This window comes from Falco naumanni, chromosome 2 (assembly GCF_017639655.2).
Source record: "Falco naumanni isolate bFalNau1 chromosome 2, bFalNau1.pat, whole genome shotgun sequence".
NCBI classification, from domain to species: domain Eukaryota; kingdom Metazoa; phylum Chordata; class Aves; order Falconiformes; family Falconidae; genus Falco; species Falco naumanni.
Window position 1 is genome coordinate 119,934,332 of NC_054055.1, and position 24,533 is coordinate 119,958,864.

The 24,533-nt window shown below is 42.1% G+C and overlaps 1 protein-coding gene across 16 annotated transcripts in view; it reads right to left on the reverse strand.

Moving 5' to 3' along the window:
* The window catches only part of BBX (BBX high mobility group box domain containing), a 145,960-nt gene that overhangs the window by 105,805 nt on the left and 15,622 nt on the right, over positions 1-24,533 (reverse strand). For 4 of the 16 annotated variants that reach the window (XM_040583128.1, XM_040583124.1, XM_040583126.1 and 1 more), the window contains exon 3: positions 5,379-5,462. The exons of 11 other annotated variants lie outside the window; for them this stretch is intronic. The gene's annotated coding sequence lies outside the window, so the exon portion shown is untranslated. Of the gene's footprint in view, positions 1-984; positions 1,006-5,378; positions 5,463-24,533 lie in introns of those variants that run through there. One more of the 16 variants, XM_040583132.1, reaches the window with a different exon arrangement.

Below are 24,533 nucleotides of genomic sequence, written 5' to 3' on the forward strand. Positions count from 1 at the left end.
GAAACAGCTTAAATCTAGTAACTCGTTATTGGCCCTGACTAACAAGAACGTGCCTCTGGAGCCAGCTCCCCCGGCACGGGGAGGAGGTACTGCTGCTGCCAGAGTTTGTCAATGCACACAAGCCCACATAGAATCTGCTTGTCGTTTCACCAAAGAAACTTGCAGGTGTTTACACACCTGACTGCTACTTCCCAGCTATTCCATAAGACTAACAAGCTTCAAGGGGCACCATTGGTTACACAAAGAAAGTAATTTAGCCAAGCCTGGAACACTTACAGCTACGTTACTGTCATTTTGAACTTTTTAAAAAAAAAACCACCATACATTGTCATAGCCAGCTGGGAACAGGAAAACTCAGTTAAATTATTTTCACTTCTCTTGCAGACAGTTTCACTTTTGAATTAGTTTGGGAAACAAACGTTTTGCTTTAACATCTGCATGAAGATCTCCCTTTAATTGGAAAGTATTTAAACTTCCAGTATCTGAAAAAACACTTCACTGTACAGTCGTGATCTAACAGATAGAAAGGGGAGGGATCCACTTTGAGTAGCTTTACTCTGCAGTGGATCCTGCTCATCTTCACTTGAAATGTGCAAGTTTTTCTGGTAGCATCTTTTGGGACTGCTTTTGAATAAAAGTCAGTTCCCTGTGAAGCATTAGCCCTCATGACAAGAATATGTCCTGCCATACTCAAGTTTCATGCCTGAAAGAGGTCAAATGCTGCCAGCGTTTCAACTCAGGTTAGCTGGCCACCACGGAAGACTATGTCCCGACACAGGACACCACAGCACCTTCCTGCACCAGCCCCCCACAGCTGTGACAGCACTTCCCAGGAAGGCTCTCCCAGTAACATCCTGGATGGAAATCTGTGGAGAATGCCGCTGCCATTACACCATGTCCGTGTGGAGGGTGGACACAGCACTGTTAGAAGGTGCTACAGAGGCAGTAACTCCGAGTCCTCACCAGCAGAAGCTGTGTACTTACAGAACTGTGGTCATGGCCCAGCTGCACCAGCTCTCAAGGTGTTAGGCAAATGACAGCAAAATAGAAGTGACCTAACAAAGAAAGCATTATGCTTGTGATTTACTCTCATTAATCAGCTTCTTCATTAACAGCAAGATGACAAAGACTTATTTTTCCCTCCAAAAGAAAGTCATAACCAAACAAAACTATTGATATTTTTATTTTTTTTAAATGCTTGCGATTCTAGGTGGTACTTTCAATCCTTCCGGCTTTATAAAAAAAGCCAACTGAATTTTATGCTGTGCAAGCTTGATAGAAAACTTATTTAAAAGTTCCTTTCTCATCCTGGAACTGCCATTCCTTTTGTTCCTTTCCCACAAATATAAGTTTTATTTTGTATAAAGTTTTCATTGGACAGTATCTTTCTGTAGCTTATGGTACTCCCAAATATTACTCAAAAATCTGAAGAGTCAGTGTGCCACATTTTGCTAGGGGCTTTCAGTTTACTTTGGTAGGGCAAGGCAACGAGTAGAGATGATGTTTTCAATCTTAACTCTACTATTGGAACAACTTCCAAGCAAAGCAAACATTGATCCTTTAATCCCTTGTCAAAATCGACTAGCATAGATTCCTGTACTTGCACGGAGTCTCACAGAGGGTAACAAAACCCTGAACAAATGCACAGGTCTACACTAGCAAATCTCAAAATAGGATCTTTATCTTGGGATGTAACATTCTACTACCCTAGCCAAAGCACAGCCCCAGGGAATTAATGCAGAAATAGTTGTTGCTGCTTTCTGCCAGCACCTAACACATAAAAGCTTCAAAAACCACTAACAAAAACTTCCTGAACTCCACAAATCACACACAAGCAACAATCACCCTGCTATTTAAGAAACAAACAAAAAATATTGAAGTACTGGCCTTCCACAGGAGGAAAAGCTGCTTGTCTTCTTCAGATATTCCACCACCCATCAAAATCCCAAGAGTAACCAATTTACAGCACCAACTCCAGACTTAAAAATTTAACCAGTACCTTGAACCTGTAGTAAACTGGTATTACGCATGCAGATGGAGCTATCTTGCTAAAATCACCTATCACCACACTGACTGAAAGTCCCTTGCAACTCTTCCAGAACAGCCTAACTCGTAGCATGCTATGCTGGGTCACACAAAGGAAAGCTATGCAAGGAGCACCTACTTCAGAAAGGATCACAGGAGAAAGATAAAAGCAACATCACAATTAAGACATGTTATCTTCAGCATCAGTAACTAACTGATGCTATCTGCACTGGAAACTATCCAAACTGCAAAATCGTGTTTAAAAGATGCATATAAGTCCCCAGTAGAAAAAATATTGACAATAGTGGTCTATTTCTGGAGATACCAACTTCTTCTCTTGCATTTTACTTAGCCTGCTCTTAAGGCTCTAGCTTGACAAGCAGCAAGATAGCATAAGCCAGCTCTGAAGCCAGAAGCAGTCCTGTCCCCTGCCGTGCTTCAATTCCCCACAATCCTGGACCCCTTTTTTGGAGCAACAGAGCTGTTCAGTTCTCCAGTGTGATCCATGACATAACATGATCCACCCAATGGTGGTCAGTTCTCTCTCTAGTGGACAGAACGAGTTAAGGTAATAAAACCCATCAGTCCCCCAGTCCAGTTCATTACACAACTGCAAGAACACCAGCACAGCCCCATGGGGTAGGGTACAAGTGTCTGAGGTTGGGACTGCTTCTTTTAGTGACAGTGCTGTCATTTAAACATGGTGCGTCACTGTTACCGCTGCCAAGCAAGCCTTATACACTTGTCAGGGAGCTGTACTTCAAATAATGCGTTCTATCTACTACGCTGATGGTGAGGTGAGCGTTACACATGTAATGAACTGAAGGTGAAGACAGACTCCGGGAGGCATACCCTTCACTCTGCTCTTCATGCCTACAAATGCAGAGCACTTTATTAACACCCTTGTGACCTCTCCAACAAGGAAGGATCCAACGTGCAGACAGAGCTTCCCATTCCTCCTTCACTGCACTATGAAATAAATTAACAAATTTCCACAAGTTAACAGAAGCCCAGGTTGTCAAAGTAAGACAGAGAAGCCCAGGTTGTCAAAGTAAGACAGAGAAGTAGCAAATGCTTTGACCCTAGCTGTCAGCAAGGCTGCAAATCAGTTACAAGCACAACATTTAGAGCCACTGGTAGGAACACTTGACTCTGCCAACACAGGTTGGATCTTTTTACAGCAGCCTCCTATCAATCAGAATGAAAATTTTGAAAATAAGTACAAGATGAGTAAAACAGCACAGAAGTCCAGCAGATGTTGGGCTTGATGCTTAACATCATGCCTGTGTTCTCAGTGTTGCAGAGTTTCTGTACTGGTAGAATGCAAGTAAAAAGGTAGTAACTTTGGCAAGTAAAAGTTGAGTACTTGGGCCCACATGGGATATATATTTGCATCTACAGGATAAGCACACTTCCCATGCATTTCTTATGGAAAGGTTAGCATTTAGAATTATCTTTAGAACCAACACACTGAGGCAAATGAGTATGCATCATCTTTCTAACATATTCACACAAACAGTACATAAGATGTCTTTACCCATGGTTTTATCCCTCAGAAAAATGACATAACACAGGGTTAATTCCCTGAGCACAAGTCTATATCAAGAAGTAGATTTAGCAACAATGAATTTACAAACTGCACGGAGGCAAAACTATGCAGTGTAGTATACCCAGCATCTGCAACCAAATACAAAAGATGCAGGACCATACATGACTGGAAGTTTTATTATTACTTCCTATACAACACTTCCACCACTAGACCAGTGGAGGCCACAAACTGGGCAATAAAGTGGTTTGTTGTTTTTCTTTTGACCTTACACATTTATCTACAAAACTGTTCAATTACAGGCAGTAAATGTGGCTCGGTAATACAACACATTCTTAAGAAAATACGCTCCTACCTGCCCCGCAACTGAAAACAGCGGTGCTGATTTCCACCAAGAAAAAAAGGAAAGTCAGTCACTCCCGAAACCAAACCCCAGTTTCTAGTTTACTGTACCTCTCTCATCTTCTATGAAAGTGATCAAACTTTGAAATCAAAGTTTCCCCAGAATGGCTTTCAGCACAGCTACTGGGGAACCTCACTGTAAAGCAAGTATCCCCCACTCCCACAACTAATCAAAGACTGTATTTGTTCCACTTTATAGCAGAACTAATAAATTCAGCTCAGCATCATTGAAAACAGCTACCCAAAGTGTGCACTCTGGTCTGGATCACAAGCAATTCTGGTCAGGCCTCAGAGCCTGGGGTATATCACATCTCCCATGATCCTGAACCAGGTCCTTGATTTCTTCCTACTGTCCCTTGCCACCTGGGGAGTAGCTCAGACATGTGGCAGTGCCCTGTAGCTGTGGCTGCAGCATCCAGCACTTGGCTGGCCCAGCACAGCAACACATTCTGAGTGGCTTCTGATGAAAAGTCCTCTGTAAAATCACTTGGGGCACCCCAGTCAGAATGAACAAAGTTGTTCCATTAATGTCCCATTAATTTGACTGTTAACAGGCAGTAATGAGAAGGCAGCAAAAGAAGGATAGAACATGAAGTAAGCAGCAACCTGCCACCAGTTATGGATTAATGATTTTAGAGTTCCATTAAAAGGTATACAGAGAATGATGCTCACCTGTTAAAAAAGCTGAAAGTTAGTTAATGAACCTGTGGCATTTACACTCTTCACTCCATAAAGAAAAATAATAAAAAAAACCACACACTAAAATTTGCAACAACCTAAGAAGGTATGTTCCTGTACAAGTTGCCCATTTGTTGCAACTAAGATATCGTTCCAAACAATCTGCTTTTTCTCAGCCAGCGTGGCTTCCATCCTGAGGGATGCTTGGCAACTGTAAAAGTATTTTTCCCCCCTTTTTGTTTTTCCTGTCTATAATTTTGTTTCCACAAATTATAAAATCATGTCATTCCCTCATAAACAACACATTATTATAGATACACAGTTATGGCTAAATCAGTATAAAGTCTCTTTCTGGTATTATTTAATCTATCTAAAAGTTCTGAAACCACCTATCTTAGTGTTTTTTCCGTCATAAATTGTTTGGAGTAAATGCTACCTTTATCATCTGTCCTTTTGGCTGTATTTCTGCCATACCCATCTACAATTTTCAATGAAAGAAAAACGAGTTTGCACACTATAAACTTTCATTGACTACAGTTCTTTGCTACAGCAAAATCCATCACTTCCTGAGTATACTCCATTACAGCATTAGTAGGAGCAAAAGCATCTGATCAGAGAGCGTAACAAGTAATTGCTCATTTCTTGTTACTGAGCCTGGGCAGCTTGTGGCTCTTGGTTCCACGTCCAACAACTCCCTGGACCTACGCGATGTAGAACCGGCACTCACCTCCTTCGCCTTCCACGGTCACAGAGCTGGCACAGAAATGTTTTCGGTGCAGCAGTCTACCATTCTGCCTACAGCTCTGGTTCGCTGCAACAGAACAAAATCACCATGATACCGCTTTTCCAGCTTGGCGTGTTCGCCTGTCAGAAAAAGAGCCTGCAGCCACCCATAAAAATTAACTCCAGACCGATGAAAATAACTCTTTCAGGGGAGGAGTAACAGCGTTTCGAGGAAAACGAGACGCAGGAAGCTGATCTCAGCGGCGCGGGGAGCACGGCCGGGGCGGAGCGGAGGCGCGGCGCGAGGGAAAGTGGAGCAAAGCCCCGCACCGCGCGCCGGGCCGGGCGGCGGGACCGGCCGCCGCAGCGCGGCCATCGCACGGCAGCGCGCACACGGCCGCCCGGCGCAACGCTGCTCGCCCGCACGGGCGCCCAGTGCGCGCCCCGACGTCAGCGGCCGCGGCGCCCCGCGCAGCAGCCCGCCCCGCGCAGCAGCCCGCCCCGCGCAGCAGCCCGCCCCGCGCAGCAGCCCGCCCCGCGCAGCAGCCCGCCCCGCGCAGCAGCCCGCCCCGCGCAGCAGCCCGCCCCGCGCAGCAGCCCGCCCCGCGCAGGTAGCCGCTGCCCACCCACGCCGCCCTCCCCCCCGGCTCCCCGTGCCCCCCGATGCCTCCCCGCTCCACGGGCCGGGCCGGGCCAGGGCCGAGCCCGCTGGCACGCGTGAGCCGGGCTGGAAAGGCACGTTTCTGCAGGAGGGGGCCAACGCTCCTGGCTCGCGCAGCTGGAGGAAAGTCTTACTGCCTGTTAAAAACAACAGATGGTGGTGGTATCTTCTACAGGGTTGAACTGCCATGTTTTGTGTGTAACTAACTTCTTTTGATGAAGTTATACAAAAGAACGGAAAAAAAAAAACCACAACCACAAACGGGGTGGGGGGATTCTTTAGGCACACAGCTACAAGACCTGCAGGCTTTTCAGGCTCAAATTCAAACAGCCACCAAATGGGGTTTAACCTGGTAACAGCACCTCCCACTCCGTACAAACCTCCCCCCTTCCCGGGAGGGCCGATTCTGCTCTGGCAAGCAGAGCTGTGCCCCTGCCTGCCCTCCTGCCCTCCGCGAGAGCTGGGCTGCATCTGCCGCTTGCCGTGCTGTCCCCGCGTTCCTCGGGAGTGAGGTTTGTTTGTACCATTAGGATGGCATTACAAAAATGCACGTAAAACAGAATGATACGTAACATTCGAGATAAATATAAGCTTAGAATGTGAAGTGTCCAGGTAAAGGCAAAAAGATACAAGGCAAAGTGGACTGATTGCCATGGGAGCCCTCAGCCAATCTTTCAAAAGGAGAATTAAAACCTTTAAGGGGAAAAAGCGTATCAATGGATCTTCCTGACACTCACACTGCCAGGATCAGATCTCCACCTCTCTGCCAAAAGCAGACAATCCCTATCCATTTATGGTTTTCCTAAATGAGACCCTGGAGATAAAAATGGACAGTATTCCTACTTAGACACTTGTCTTGCTCTCTTTCAAGCCTGAATGTTTTGCCTCACTAGCTCTGCACAGCAACATCTGCAGGTATTTTGCACTGGTGGGTACAGAGGGGACACAAGACCAGACCAAACTAAACCAGAACAGTAAATCAATTTAACTCAAGTTCTTACTCTTTGAAAATCCTTTCGGATGTCCTCTACACTGGTACTGACAGAAGGGAAAAGAGAAGCAAGGTGGCCAAGCAGTTTTAACTTTATCACTTCTTTCATGTATTTTCTCTTGTCCGCTCAATATAGGAGCCTATAGCATGTCTTTAACTCACACGTGGGAGATTCCATTCCAGAAGATTATGAAACCCAGCAGTTTTTAACAAAGTTCAAAATGACTCCTTTGAAATTCACTGTGCCTTGTTCACTTTTTGCCACCGTTTCAAAGCACATCCTGTGCTCAGCCTGCACTCAAATCCAGGCTGAGCTGAGACACAGGGAGGCCTCTCGCCCTACCTCTGCAGAGCCCGATGGCCTTCACTTCCAAAAGTGGACAGACAGACCCATGCCTTCATCTTCAGCCTTCCCAGCTCACAGCCTACCTTTGGTGACTGCAGTTACACCTAACTTCTCGGTTTGCAAGTTTAATGGAGATGGAGACATACATCCGTATCTACAGCTACTCTGATGGAGTAGTCAGCTGACTGAATGGATGCAAAGCCTCATTGCAGCCTATCTGCAGGTGCTGCAGCAACATCAGCAGTGCCCCAAGGAGACTAAAGGCAGCCTAAATCTCAGCATGCAGGCTAGGCCAGACAGCATATAAGCAGCAACATGCCAGACCCCATCCACCTTAACGTCAATGCCATTTCTGCACTAGTGCCGGTGTAGTTTGGCAGCTTTATCCTTTTTGTTCATATACTGAGACACTCTAGTTTCACTCCCAGGAGAACTTACTCATTCTTTTTGGGGAAACTATCAGCACTGAAGTGACATACAGCTGCTTCCTTACCAACAAAACATAGTTTAAAGCCAGAACTATATCAGAACTAGGAATGTCATTCATACACTCAGCTGAACAGATTTAGTGAATATTAAAACCAAGAATCCACAAAACCTGCATGGGATATTGTGCTGGTGCCGCTGTGTGGACCAGCAGCAGTCAAGGTTAAAATACAGGTAAGAGCTCAACTTAAGAGAAACAGCAAATAATCACAAACCTTTTCTAATATAAATACTGCTAGATAAATGAGTCCACCACACCAGAGAGAAATAAGCTGACAAGCACACCTCCAATCCCAGGATAATTCTGTGCATTTCAGAGAAGCTGTTTCCTACCTGCTTTCTAGAAGAGAGATTCTACAGCGCTGAGTACTGGCTTTCCCCTGCTATTCAAACTGATACTCGAGTTTTGAAAGGGCATTTCTCAAATATACCAGCCAGGTATACTGTTGCTACAGCGTTCTAGCCTCCTTCCTCCTTTCCACTTCTTCAGTTCAAGTACGTATGTACACCAGTCACAGTAGTTCATTAGATAAAGAGCAGCAAACTCTGGCACGCTTGACGTGACAGCCAAAGACAATTCATTCCAGAAACCTAGAAAACACCAGAAGCACTTTAAAAAAACCAAGAGTATTCTTAGCAAATAAAAATCATTAACCAGTTTATGAGGTTGACGTACAAATCACTTAAGGTCCATCTTTAACATCTGCAATGCACATCTCTAACAACAAAGGCACATCTTTAACTTCAGTCTATCTTGACTTAGTAACGACCTAAAACATTCTCATACATGTTTTTAAATAACTTGCTATTATTTATTTTGCAAACAATTTTATAAGTGTTCTGAAAGACCCTCCTCTATCAGTCCACTTCGGTCTTACTATTGAAAAGGCTTCATCCTTAAGATAAAACAGGTCGTACAAGGAAAACTGGAGAGACACCAGTTAAAGTACTGCATTGTTTTCAATACAAAAAGCTCCATTTCTTTAACCTTGCCTTTCTACGCAAGCAACTTCCCTGAGAAACTAGAGTAGCATCTACTTGTACTTCAAGTAATTACTCTCTGCTTCTTTGCCTCTTCTAAGTTTCCTTGACTGAGGTCATCAAAATAACAAGTACATCTTCAAATCAAAGTTTATCATTTGTACGATTTCAGGGGCAGGACCGTGAAAGTCCTTGTTAGGCAACCACTGTTCTCAAAGTGAAACAGCTTGTACTTAACGCTACCAAACAGCTAGATTTCTGTCACTCTCTTTGCTGGCTAGTGTTATTACCCTGCCCAGAGGTCTCCAATTTCCGTATAGATACAGTGTTCAATCAGCAGTTTTTACACTGCTGTCATTACTTCCTATGGGTCTCCAGAAGTAACTAAGAAGATCAGCCCATTGTTGGTAGGCTTACATTCATTCTTCAGGCATCTATAGGACATTTTTTTAGTGTTTTTAAAGTAATAATAATAATTAAAAAAATGTTGAAAACCCACTACTTTAAGTTGTGTCAGCTTTTTTCTTGCAGGGAAAAATACATGGTCATGAACAGGGATCATCTAACGTATAATCATCCTTTAGCTACTAGACAAGATAAAAACCCACCTCTGAAAGAAGGCATGAAGTAGGAAGGAGCAAGCACCTACAGGTGTATGCACTCCTGCACTTTAAACTCATTCACATACACTTAGAAGTCCAGGCACTTTCAATCAAGTAGTTGTTCTGCACTGTTTTAACATTAACTTGAAATTTTTGTATTGCTTAAACTACAGTTGTCAAAATTCATTTATACGTGACTATTTCTGACCTCTCATCTCTTAAATTGAAGGCAAATGGAGATTAGGTACCAAATTGTCTCTATATTTATCTAAAACAAGCCAACCTGGAGACAGTACGATCACAAATTTACTCACTCCATCAGTATTACCTATCTTCTCCTGAACTGACATGACATGATGACTTTTCCTGGCTTGTTAGTCTGGTAGTTTATGAGCATTAAAATTTGTTTGAAAGTGACCAAGATGAGGAAAACCTGGTGAAAGAAGATACAAAGGGAAAAAGTAACACTGATGAATCTTGCATGGCTGAAAGCTTTCTCCTGCTAACCAGCAAGGAAATGTTAACAGCAAACAGTCAAGGAAACATTCTGAGAGGACATTTAAAATGGTCCAAAACTTAACCTGGAAGTGACTGTCAGTGAAGACATCCGAACAATTCCCCAATCAAATCTGCAGTACCAGTCTACTAGTGTAATCTTGCCTCCTGCAAAATGCACAAAAGAACTGTGCTCACGTATACATACGGAGTTTGCAGCAATGTCAATAAATTATCATCTCCAGTGAAGCTCCGTATTTTATTCCTATCCCACAAAGAAATAAAATATTAATCACTAAATCTAAACAAAGTCACTACTCGGCTCAAAATGGATACAATCTCCCAATCCAATGCTTATATAACTCTGCAATACCACACAGTTAATACAACACTGAAAAAGATAAATTCAATCATAAAACATTCCAGGAAACATCATCAACAATCTGTGCATTCAGAAATCGCAGAATCATCATTTTAATGATTCCTCGATCTCAGCACTTCTCAGAGGTTGGATCAAATGTTTTCATATATGCACATGTACACACAAAAGCCTTCTGAGCTATGTAGTATTAACTGCATACATGCAGCTGCAGATTTCCACCACCAGAAAGCCACTGCCCCACTACCTACTACACACACCCACACATCGCAAGTGTCAGAACAACTTCAGGTACAAATGTCATACATAAATAACGCATAAAATACCCAAGCCAAAAATCCTACCACAAGCAGCATGCTGTCCCTTCTTAGCCCTCCCCCACACTGTTATCCTGAGAAGTTAAATCCCAGTTCTCCTCTGCTATAGGTGGAAGGCATTCAGATACTACATACAATGCGGCAGAATAAAATCCTAACACCTTTGCCCCCTTTTTAGCTTTATTACCAGAACAAGACAGTGGCAAGTTTAGAGATGCAGAAGTTACTTCTCACAACGTGCAGATCACACATTGCATGTAGCACAACCCCCCCCCACACACACACACATTTCCAATATCAGCATTTATTAAAATTAGGAGGATTTTGTCTGATTTTTGCTTTAAGAACAACAAGAGCTGTTCTCCATGAGATTAAAATGCAAAACAGACTTTTAAAAAGAAAACTGCATTAGTATAATCTTCCTTATTTTCTAGTTCTATCAGAAACAATTTATTAGAAAGACACATTTCTGGTTTTTCTAACAACCCAGTTTTCTTCCTAGAGGTACTGCTGCAATGTTCTGTAAGCATATTCTTAAAAGAGATGCGAAGGTTCAAAGAGCAGTTGCAAAGAAAGCTATTTCACTCTGCTAATTTGCATCAAGTTTTATGGTTCCTATCCTCCCTCCTAAATGGAAAACTGTGATAAAACATCAAGCTCAATTAGAAACAGCCACTACACACAACTATTTATCTAAATTATTTCCTTTAGAGTATGCATAATTGTTTTTACAGAATCCTTCAGTGTTTAGGCCAACAGTGTCACCTTCTCTTCAGAAAAAAAAATAAAATTCCTCCAGCTTCACATGTCATTCCCCAAGTACTGAATTCAAAACTTGACACATACAAAAATAAATCTTTCAAATTTCATTTGTTTTAATGAAGTGCTGGACAACCACTATGGCAGCCTGAGTTCTGCACTCAGGATACACTTGTGATTTTTTCAAGTTACAGTATTAGCTTGCACATTAGAAAGCCCAAGTTCAGCACTTATCTGAATATTAATTATTAAGATAGTAATCAAGTGCAACGTAAGACTTTAGCACCAGAACTAGAGCTTAGATTTTTGGAGCTTGGTCCCACCAGTATCATGTTTGTCAAAATCCTGAAGTTTAGCTCTGTTTTGGAGTGTAATCTCCGATTCGTTCCTTTTAGATTTAAGGGCCAAAAATCTGACAAGATTTCTGTAGGCACTGGAAGAAGCTGGGGAACAAAGTAGGCAAGATATAGAAAACAGGCAAGTGACTTGGAGTGTTTTGTCCACATCTGTGGACAGCTGGCAACTGTGCCAGCCCCGGTAGGAGTGAAGATCAGTCTCTGTGGCAGCATCAAGCGAGAGAGGGAGTGAGCACAGAGAGGTCAGGTCCCTACAGGTGGGCTGCCATCCCATTCTTGGCACATCCAGGTTTTACTTCCCTCCTTAAACATGCTTTCTGGAAAAGTGAATAGTTTTCGTTCAGTTTAACTTAAGAACAAACCCAGACCGACCTTTCGCTGTGCTTACAGTGGTTTAAGCTATAGCTGCTCTCCCACCTCTGCAGGCTCCCCTCCCGCCCTCGCTCGCTGGCAGAGGGGTCGCGGTAGCCCACCCTCCCCGCCGCAGGGGTACACCAGCGCACACCGGGGCTCTGGCAGCAGCTGGGCCTGGCACAGCCACCCCCGGGAAGCAGGGCTGCTAGGAGGGTGGCTGGGCCCAGCCAAGGCCGTTACAGCCATCAGCAAGGACAGAGGACTCCTCCCTGGGAATGTGAGAGGGGTGGGTTATGCCAGCAAGAAAGCTCCGTGTAAATACAGTACCCAGCATGCAAATCCAGCAAATAAAGTAAATTTTCCACCCTGCCCATGGATTTACGAGATGTCACCCAACCTTTAGCTGTTCTTTTGTTTTACCAACAACTAATTCCTCTGAATGGTTGCAAACAAAATTAAACTCAAGGTGCTTCTGCAAAACCATTAATTAGCCTTGGCTAATTGCAAACTCACTTTAAAAAAAAAACACCTTATCATTTCATCTTCAGTAATAAGTGTTGCTCAGGGTTTCATACACCAGAGCAAAACATTCACTGTAATGTCCTGTGATGCTGTCCACTCTTAGCCAAAAACCTGATGCCAAAGCCAGATGTGTGAATCAGTGGCTATGACATGGTTTTCTCTAAGAGTTTCTCTATGTTTTGTCAGCATACTATCCAGAACTAAATGAGTCATTTTTCTCATTCAATAATAATAATTAAAAAAATGATGTTTTTTGTTCTCTGGTCTGTGGTTTTCTCCCCAGTGTGTGTGTGGGACTGTAAAGCTAAAAAAAGTTTCTATTATGCAACACTTCACTAGAAAAGAACACAAAACAGATTACCAACATTCAAAATTCACATTTTACTTCAAACATGAACAGCCCCCCAAAACCCCCCCAAACCAAACTTTTTTTTTTTAATATTCTAGGTTCAGCCACCAAAAGTCAATGCTCTATGCAAAGTACTGATTGATGCACATATAAATACAGCAAGCCTCTTCATTAAGGAAAATCATATGGGTTTCTTGCATTGAAGTCTGAAACACATCTGTGGGACACCACAGAAGAGGGCGGGTCTGTTCCTGCCACTCCAGCACAAATGCAAGGCATGGATCCCAATCTACATGTTAGCTACCTGCCTGTATAAATATAAACACAGTAACAGCATTAATATATTGGCCCTTCTGTAATATATGAGCAGCTTTTTTGGGGGGGTTGTTTTGTTTCTAATTGACAGGAAGAAAAAGTTTAGGATAGGTCATCTGTTACCAAAGGATGCAATGCTTTATAGATCAAAACTATGTCCTCGGTCTATGCAGAAGAGCAACAAACATGCCAGATGTAACAACACTGGCTCACCAGTAACACAAGGTTCACAGTAACAGCTATTTACGTGAAAACCTCACTCTGAAATGCAGCAGCTGCAGGGCTGACCCACTGCTACTTTTGCTACCAATGCATTTTGAACTGCCACAGAAAGGTACAATGGCCCATGGGAGACAGTAAAACTTCCAGCTGCTGCTGATGAACTTTAGACAAGTCATTAGTTGCACCCCTGTGTCTCTCACCGAGCCAACCACCACGCTGCTCTCTGGGACCCTGGCTGGTACAGCCCAGGAGGAGGAAGAAAAGCACAAGCAATGGCCAGCTTTGGTGCTGGGAAGTCCTGAGAAAGGGCAAGTGCACTCCTCTAGACGCAAGAGGCTGCTGTAACAACCAACCTGGAGAAGTCCAACATCTTCTCCAACAATCACTTTTTGTCAAAGCAACTCAACTACTACCATTTTATCTTCTGACTTGGGTGTAGATGTGGGTTGTGAACTTAACTGCATCACTGCGTACCCCAAAGCAGTATATAAACCACACAGACATAATAATTCCCTGTCAATGGGCACTTAATTTAAGTCTTCAGCACACTAAACACTGTATTGATTTTTCTTTTTTTCCCCAAATTCTACTTTTTTTGTAAGAGAGTGGAGGAAGGATGGGGAAGAATGTTAAAAATGGCCTTGAAGGACTGTGCTGGTACAAGAGCACAAGGCTCGGTACAGTAGTTGGAGCATTAACTAGTCAGTCATCACATTTGCAGTTTCCTTTAATTTGGACTTACCTGCCTTGCTTGAAGTCACTAGAAGACCAGTTTGATCTATTTAAGCAATAGATACTAAATAGATACTAAATCAACTGTCACACACCAAATACTTTAGATAAACACAGGTAACTTGGCCTCAGTGCTGACTTACTTCTCTATTCCATATACATTCCCAAAGACTCTAGTTTTCAATTACAGCTTCTTTAAGGAAAGGCAAAGGAGCAGGGCAAAAATTCCACCCTGAGAACCAAAGGCAATATACTCATCCTCCCCTGCCTCCCCCACTCCTACAAAACCCATGAACTAGCCCTTTAATAAACAGATCTTTTCCCCAACTGGTTTTCACTTTCAACAACAAAACTTAAGTATCAAAATAAATACCAAGTTAATTGAATAATAACTTCCCAAGAGAAAGTACTGTTTTCAACATCCAGTGCTATAAAAGAAATCCATAAACAGGATTTGCAACCTGCTAGTGTAGGAAGAGTTATTACTGCAGACTAATCAGATTTTGCATCTTGAAGGAATGTCCAAGACGTGCCCTCATGGCATACGGCACCAACTGTCAGTGACTGACCCCAAAGACTCCAGATGGTTTCAGCAGCCCTACGCTCCTAACACACAGAAACCTGATTCAAACCAACTAATTGAGTACAAGGACTCCAACTACAGCAGGCCAGCCCAGCTCTGCATGAGCTAATTTGCCCTTAACTCAATGCAACTTAAATTAGTGTGCACAGAGCTCCATGCTATCACTGCCAAACCACTTCTGATACTTGTTCTACCCTACTGAAAGCACACTCAGGTAATACAAAACACAGCAGTCTACAACGTAGGCATACCCTTGAGGTTTTAGATTATGCCAGATTTTATTAATAGGTTGCATTTTTAAATGCTATTGTAACAAGGTGCTTCTAAAAAGTTGGTAGTAAAAAAATCTTTATGTTTTTCTTTTACAAACCTGCAGGCTGCACAGACAACTCTCTAGATCTCAAAAGGCCTCAAATCCAGCTGCAGATCAGACTTGGGAGGGATGCAGAAAACGCTTACTTTTGTTAGTAAACGGGCAGTATATATTTGCCTATTTGTCTGGCTGGACTCTTTAATTAAGTTGGGCATTTACCAGCGGCCAGTGATGCCCTGCGTTCCCCGGGAGGTCATGGAAAAGAGAAAGCACTCAGCACCTCCGTAGGGGATCTGGTGGATGGGGCAACTCCAATTGTCCCTGAATTAACTAGAATCAACAGAATTAGTTGAGACATTTAAGACAGGGTTTGGCAGATAGGAAGGGAAGATCCTGGGTTTCCTGGAAGAAATTTACATTGGAGAGGCACATGTCCTCTGCAGTCCCCTTCACCACCTCCCACCTCTATTTCCTCTAGTAATATTGGGATCAATTTGGAGTTATACAGCAAATGCCATCAACTGCCAAACTACTCAGTAATCTTTACTAGGCCCTCCCAGTCCACTGTAATAATTTTAAGTACACCACAAAGCAGAAATCTCCCATGATCATTTATTTATCATTGCTGAGAAACACCACCCACTGTCCACCATTCCTTGGAAAGCCGCCACCCTGCCCAGTAAGACACTTCACTACACACTCGGGAGCCTTTTCCTATATTGACTCTGTGGCCAAAGTAAAGCAAGTTGCTTGCACTACTCTTTCTACCCCTGGTATGATCATGATCACTGATCTTTTATGCATAAAGAAACTTAAGAATCAAACTTTACCACTGCGTGGTTCAAAATACTGTAGCAAGGTAGCAAACTCTGCAAGCCACATTAAGTGTAGTTCCTGTATGCTGTAAGCACGTGGACCTTAAAGAACACATTTGAACACCGGTATCTTGGCAATACATGATCTCCCATCTTAAAGTTTAAAACTTATTTCTTTCATCATAATTACATAGAGGTATGTGGGGTTTTTTTGAGTATTTCAAGTCAATGTAAGTGACTCGTTGCTTCTGAGTTGCAGTGGGCACAAGGCGTCTATCTCACTCGCACGACTGAAAATTTCAAACAGAAGAATGACAGATACAGCTAAGTTTGTTTCAGCAAGCACCAACTGCTTAATCATTCACACTGACGGTCATTTAAATACTGACAGTCAGTCCAATGCTATTGGTACACAACCATGTAAATCATGCTCAAATCATGCATAAACCAGATTTCAGCTGTGTACTCATCAAATGCTGAGCCCTTGCTTAATTATTTACTTTCCTAATCATGACTTTAGGATGTTGATGTAAGAACTAGAATTCTTCCCACATTAGAGGCAAGTGAAAGGTGTAACCACTGGAAATCACAGAATTTTTACTTTGAAATTGTAAGTATCATGTGACTGCATCCACCCATATTATTTAGGTCAGCCCCAACAACAAAGATTTTCCTAAATTTCACGCATTCCTGCAAACAGGAGTATAAAAAGAAAATTTTTTTATACTTCTGAAAGGTATACAATTTATTTTTTTTATACTTCTGAAGCTCCCGTATTTTGGCAAGACAATGGTATATGCTGCTACTTTATGGCAGCTGCTGAAAACACAAATCTCTACATCCTGTCAACCCTGTCAGCAAAACAAGGCAGAGGTATTTTGCTTGATGATGCACACTAGTGCAACAGGTCTGTATGTCACTACAGAATTGGTTTTAAATGTTCGTAAGTTGCTTCTATTGCTGCTAGAAAAAGAAACACCGCTATTTCATATGTAGGCATTGAAGAATTTTCACTCAATTACCTCATGTGGCTATTCCAGATATCCCCGTCACAAATACTTACATTCTTTTTCTACAGCATAACGAAAAGCAATTGACACTAAATGGGATGGGAAAACTGAAATTTCATGTAAGAGTTGACTTATTTTTACTCTTAATATCTGTCTACTGGTTAACAAAGCTACCTATTCACAGTTTCACCTTAGTCTTACTGAATTGCATTGTCTGTTCACATAAACAGGGTTGTCCAAATTCCTGAAGATACTTGGCTAATACACTGATCCATCCTCTCATTCAAAAAACTAAAAGCAGACATTTACTGATCTAAAATAAAATCTCTTAACACAAAACAAGAGCTTCACAAGTCTCAAAAGCAACAACTGTGGTCCACTGAATCAGGACCAACCACTTTATCTTACTACTGTTTTGTCTGCTGTTACTTCTGCCAACTAAAACCCTCGTCCACAGATTTCTTCTAAGGTAGGCCCAAGAGATTTTACAAAAATGAGAGACTTCGAACTCGAAGTGCAAGGCTAAGCAAGCATGAACATGTAACAACAGGTCTCAAACCATGCCTTTGATGAGACATCCTTGATGATCCCCCTTGCTCTTCTGCAGTGCTTTACCTCCTGATGACACGATGTTTCAGGAGAGCGCTGACCATCAGCAGGTAAGTGGGAACAAAAGCAAGAAAGTGAAACAAGAGCTTCAACAGCCTCAAGAAAGATCAGGGTGTTGGGAAGAGAAAGAAATAAATTTCAGCCTCGTGCTCTATATACTAGCCAATACCATGTCCCTAGTTATGATGAGCTATTTTGATTACTTCCAATAATCCCCAAACTTGGATACTTTTCATGCCATTTTGAGTCTTCAGCGTTTCCAAAGAAAAACATCCCTATAGCCTCACTGCAGCAGCAGAGAGCTCCTTCACTTCCACAGCTCCCCAGCCCCAGCTGCTGTGTCCCACCTCCCGATCAGCATTCCCGCAACATCAGGGTGAGCTTTCAAGTTAAGAGATGCTCGCTGCCAAGTCATTAAACTGTGAACCTCATATGCTAGCAAGTCCCCGCGTGGCTTCATCCTTGCTCTCCATTCACAGCAAGGAGGCATATTACAAGCAAATTGCCACCACAAAGTGAAAATAAAGATCCCTTTTGTTGACAAAGTAAGAATGCTTGAAATTTCTCTTTTGAAGTACGACTCTTGAGGATAGAATCTCATTCGTTGGCCTGAATTATTCAGAAGTCCAAGGAACACCTATACAAGGTAGGTTTTGGAAATTCTGGTCTAACTTGCTTGTGATTTGAACATGTGCAACTAGCAAAATCAGTTTATTACTTTCACTTTCCTTCAGATCACAACTCCAGCATAGAACAGTTAGCTCCTGCCACCTTGTGGGACTCCATGGATTTCCCTGAAAGCTTGTTTCAGCAGCAAGCTAGCCAGTTAAAATAACATTCAGGAGTTACTTTCCTTCTGTTTCAACATGGTGAATGCTAAAATAAAGAGAGACATGTCTATGGAAAGGGTACGCTGTTCAGAGTATTTTTCTGGTTCATTATTCCTAGCTTTGTTTATATAGTTGAACTGCTGGATTTAATAATCTTACGGAGCGTGTTTTAAGTATTTAAGCACCTGTCAAGAATCCTAAATTTTGGAAGCTGATCCATCTAAGTTTAAAGTAATACCGTGATCAAATATTTGTCACTAGTAGTAAATTTCACATATTTGAAATAGATTCCATGTAGAAATAATACAAATTTAGGTTGGCAATCCTTGCAGTCAGGTGCAATTTTGAAACCAAATAATTTCAGTCTTATAAGGGATTAAACATGGCTTAACTTTTAATATGGTGATAACACATGCCCAGTTCTTCCAAAAGATCTCATTCTTCATGATTACTTTTTAACTGCAATTTTACTTTCTATTTTATGTTCCTCCTCATCCCCATCATACATGGCACTTAATGAGTGAAGTTCTCCAAAGAAGAATGACTCAGTTCAACGGAAGAACTTTTTCTTCAACACAGTAACATGCAGCTGAAGATTCATGGATCTCTGTTCTCATGTCTTACATGTCTGTCTAGTGCCCCTCAGACAGGTAACATGTCACACCTACTTTGTGGAGGTGCAAAAGACAACAGTAGCTGCAAATAAAAGAAGAGAGATTAGATGAGGTTCTCTTATTTAAGCAAAATTTCTGCTGCTCCAGATCTCTAAAATGAAAAGGCACAGAGGGTGCAGATGATGTGACTCCATGAACTGTACCAACAGCCTCAATGAACCTGCTCCTTTCTATTCTCTGAGCTAAGTGATTTGTTACAGATGCACAGAGATGCAAGAACTGCTGGGGAGCACTTCTTCCCCACCATCAACCAGAACTGCTTCACTGAACCTGGTGGAGATCTACTGTGCTGTGTACTCGATGCCAACTGTAGCAAACTTAACTCCTTGGAACCTCCTTCTGGTAAATGAAAACTTGTCAACAGACTCAAAACAGGAACAGCTCTTCCTGATCTCACAAGCAAACCATCTCTACTAAAGGCCTTAGTAGCCCATAAATAAACTCAAGAACAATAATCACAGATCCACAGCCAAAGGAAATAACACAAGGAACGTCCTCTTTCATCCATAAGCAGAATGTATTTTTGCTAAAGAGTGAACAATGACAAAATGGCAGGCAATGAATCGAGCTGGCACAGAAATTCTGTGTTCTTGAATAAGAAGTTTCACAATTCTCACAAGCTTCCCTGGCCACTTCATAAGTGGGGTTGTCTCCAATAGCTGTCCCATTCCTCCCCCGCGTTATCTCCTCCTATATACTCCTGTAGTCCTCTAGCAGCCATACAGTTAACTTAGAAGCCAAAGTTCAGAGGTGTCTGTGACAACCTCTGATCACACCTCAGCTCCAATATTGAGAAGACCTCCCAGACTGAGCTGTGTCTTCATCCTGATTGTCTGGAAGATACTAAACTGTTCCTCACAGTTGTTCTTACCCATTTCCATCTCCACTACAGGAAACCCAGACAAACAGGCAGGGAGCTCTAGAAGAGAAGCCTTCAATCTGGATGATCAGGGAATCACAACTGCAGGGCATACCCTGCCCAACATACAGCTAACACCTTGCAAGGACAGCCCACGTACCACTATGCTCTCACCTCACTCTGGGTATTGGGAATACAGGCATGTCCTCGTCACAAGCTGTTTGGTTCAGCCTTTTCCCTGTTCTGGTGCACCATGATGTTAAGTCAGTCTCACTGTAACTGCAGACATGTATCTAAAAGCCACCTTCAGATTCTGGCTACAGAGAAAAAGAAATAGCATGCTGTAGCACCAGAATGGATGAAATCTAACACCTACTGCAGGCCTCACAAATACCGTAAAGCATGAGAGGAAAAAACTAGGACCCTACAAGAAATTCCACTATGATGTGAGTCATACCCTGCCATATCCTCTAATTCCCATTTTATCTCTCTACTAGTCCTACATTCTGCAGTATTACCAATGCAGCCAGAAGGTCCCTGTGCTAACTTTCTGCTTGCCTACACTCCCACAGCAGTCCAGCTGCAGTACCAGGGAGTTGAGCTACTAACCTACTCTTCAGGATGGTTTGAAACCAGCAGCAGCACAGCGACTTCTCGTACCCTGACCAGAAGTCCTCTTCTTGGTGACTGCAACTTAGCTGGACCTGATAATCACAGAACTCCCAAGTAGCAGCAGACTGAAAAGTACCTGATGATTTTCAGTTCTTGCTGTTGCCCACAGCATTCTGAACACCAGCAGCAAAAACTGACCAGCATTATTAGCTGTGCTTAAAGTTGTGAGTTCTCCAAGGAGCCAAGAGCATCTGGTCAAGGAAGCATCACGGCATGGCTTCAGCCTGGTTCCCATCTGAAACACTACTCCTTAGCTGTCAAAGTAAGGTTTGTTTTACTTTTTCCTCAGAACATTTATTTTTCCTCAAAAACATTATTTGACTTCTGCAAACTTTTGTTGAGGGAACTTTCCAAGCCATCAGAATAAATTACTTTGTTCATGTATTAACTGGAGGAAGACGTAATTTAAAAAAAAAACAAGACCACCCCACTACTGGGCCACTTACCCCTTCTGTTTTTATTTTATCTATACCCACATTGATGTCCTTTTGCTGTCAACTGTTTAGCCTTACACTTTAAGGAGAAGAGAGGGAAGTTCTGAATGTAACTGTCTCCATTTCTTGAGAAACACATTAAAAAAAAATCACTCCAGTTACAGAATTTACAAACTTCTGTATGTAACAAGTCTTACCAGATTTCCAAGAGGAACCTCACTGCTTCATAAACCAGAATCCACAATCAGATCCATCTTCACCAACTGTTTCATCGATGCCAAGCCACAACAGCTTACCCAGAACCGTGCACGTGCCCAAGTATCTGTGCCAAAATGTCTCAGAGCAGGATCAGGTCCCTGTAAGATTAGCTGCATGTAGGGCTTCAATCCTGCCACTGCAGTAGCTCAGGGAGACTGCTATGACAGACACAACGCAGGACTGGGCCCTAAAATAATCCAAGTATATAAAGATCTTTGTCCTCTCCACAACTGAAGCCCAATTCTGAAAAACCAACCAAACAAAAAACTTCTGTATTTGTGAAATAAAAATCAATTCTTTGGATGGCAAGCAGGACCAGCATTCTTCAGGCCAAGTTCTTTAAGATCTACAGGCTGGGTCCCCATTTGTTGTTTTGTTGGTTTATTTAGAAATTGGTTTTCAGGTGTTTTTTTCCTTGAAGACAAATATTTTTATTCTAGTAACTCTTTTCCATCTCCCTCAGATGAAAAACCCACATGGCCCTTGTCTTAAAGACAAGACCAACACAGGAAAAAGTCAGTCCAAAAGAAGCAAGTTTGGCAGGATTTTAAAAAAAGGTCAACAGTTAAAAAAAAAAAACAAAAAAACTGACAGTGCTGGTTGGAACTGTAGAGCAAGGATGGGGGATAACTCCCTTGGTATCTACAGATTTTTACCGATTATCTTCTTAGCTTTCTATCATTTTATTTCACGATATAGCACACAGATGGCTGGATTTTAAATCAGAAGGTGAACAAGGTATTAAGAATTTTCTATGAAATTGAGTTCTGGTATGCTCAAGACTGTGTACCAACTGAGAAAGCGGAACATGTTTAAAACCCCAGGCTGGCACAGAAGTCCACAGGTCTGAACAGTACTAGCCTAAGAAAAGAAAGCACAAGATCCATGGATTCTCAGTCTAAACTGCTTTAAAAGACAGTCATTAGGCTTCTTTGTTACTGACCTACTATGAAACCACAAGTTTAAATCTAGGACCTGAACTACAAAGCGCCCCACAAAACCCCACACTGCCACAATGCTGACTTCCTTCCAGACCACCTGTGCCGAACCTTAGAGCCAGCAGCTCAGGACAGAGAGCTGAACTGAACACTCTGAAATACATAAGTACAGATCAAGCCTGGCCTAAAAACCCCTTTTGAGGAGTAGGACATTTTAGCTCATGCCTGGAACCAGCATAAATATGTTTCTATCATTTTCACACATCTTGGACAACAAACAGAACACGCTTATGCATCCTTACAAAAGTCACTTTCAGACAAGTAAGAAGAACAAGAGCAATATTCATACTGCACTGAATTAAGAAGAGACCCTGGGTTGGAAGAACAAAACACCAGGTCCAAAAGCTCTGACCTACAAAGTTTATATTTCTATCATGCAGCACAAGCTCTTAAATGCAGATGAGGAATTCTGAACTGAACTTGACCAACAGATTCAGTAAGTCCACAAATATTTAACCAGTAAGCCTCAAATCGATAGATGACAGTTCACCATCATTTTTTTCACATACCAACACAGAAAAGTAATATGTGCACATATATAGGGCAGATGTTGTAGCAACAAAGAGATAAGTAGTGTAACAAATTTAACAGTGAGGTAGAAACTTGCAGAAAGTTCAGGAGTTCCGTACTTGGCTCTGCCACCAACCATTTGCTCTTACCTGAACATCCCTGGGTCTACTCTGCTATCTGCAAAATGGGGGTGTTAACACTGGTTCTGAAATGTTTGTAAAATGTAGTTAGTTGATCCCTGTAAAAGTATATAATAGGAGAGCAAAGTGTTACTACACCCTAATAATGTGCTGTTTTAACAAAATATGTAACAAATGACACCACCACCTGTGTTCTACAGTACACACTCTAAAACTTTGTTTATATACCTGTTTAGAAAATGAATTGTTTTGGGACTCTGGTAGGATGAAATTTTAGAAGTCAACCTGAAGCCCATTTCTCCAAAGAAGGAGGCATCCCTTCTAGATCTTCCCCAACATGAAACAGAACTAAGCCTCAGTGTAGAATTTCCCCCAAGTATTATACCACCACAATTAATGTAACTGTTATTTTACTCTATGATAGAGTCAACACACAGTAATTAAAAAAATAGTAATAATTATATCTGGATAACTCTTCTCAACTTTCTGCCCTGCTACTCAGTATGAAGTTTTTCCACCAGAGATTGCACAACACTTTACAAAGGAAGAAGCCATCACCATCCCAAGTTTGTAAATGGAGAAAGAGAATGAAAGAGGAAGCAATCTGCCTGAGATCATGAAGCAAGTTAATGGTAAAAACTGCAGCACCAGCCAGCTGGGGTTTTTTCCTCTGTTCCATCCGGCACAATTTCCAGCCTTTACCAGAATCCTAGAAGGAAGTGCTAACCTTCCATTTGCTTGCTAAAATGTAAGTACAGAGTTGGAACATATTTTCACCCATCCCTCCGAATATATTTGAGTACCAGATACAGCACTGCAGTCTTATTTCTAGAAGTTCATTCAGTGATTGGGACACGTTTTACTACAAACTCACTCCAGGATCACTCCTAGCACCACCAGGGTATAATTTATGCATTATTCTATGAGCTTGTCTACCTCAGAAAATAAGTCATTTCAGCTGTATCAGAACACAATCAGTACAAGTACTGTGGCACCAGGACACGAGTCTACATCTAGCAAGTGATTCGTGTGCGTGCACTTCAGTTCCACACCAGTTAATGTTACCGGTATACCTTGAATGGGAAAAGCCCCTAAATTTACAGAAATACAAGCACACCCTTGTGAAAGAGATTTTACTGCTTTTTTTTGGTCTCTGTAGCTGAAAAAAGTTGCAGTGGCATACTGTACCTTTATTCTAAGATTACTGCATCCATGCTTATACTTTCACTCACATTTGTACAACAGCAAAATTCACATCAATCACCAGTATCATTATATTGGTGAAACAGAGATGATCCCTAATGAATCCTCAATGAGATTCATGAACATTTTCTTACAAGTCAGAATTTATTTCCACTGAAGTCAATAGCAAAGTTCTTACTGAACTCAGCATGACAGTGATTACACCTAATGGGGCACAGCTCCTGGGTAACAACATAGCCCCTTTTTGGACAGGGGGTGGGCAAATGACACTACAGTTAGTTGCCTCTGTCACTTTTGAAGGTGTGAGAGGAGAAGTACCTGGGAAACTAACAGAATTTATTTTGCAGACAGTGAATAATACACATGTACCTTGCAAAGGATGAA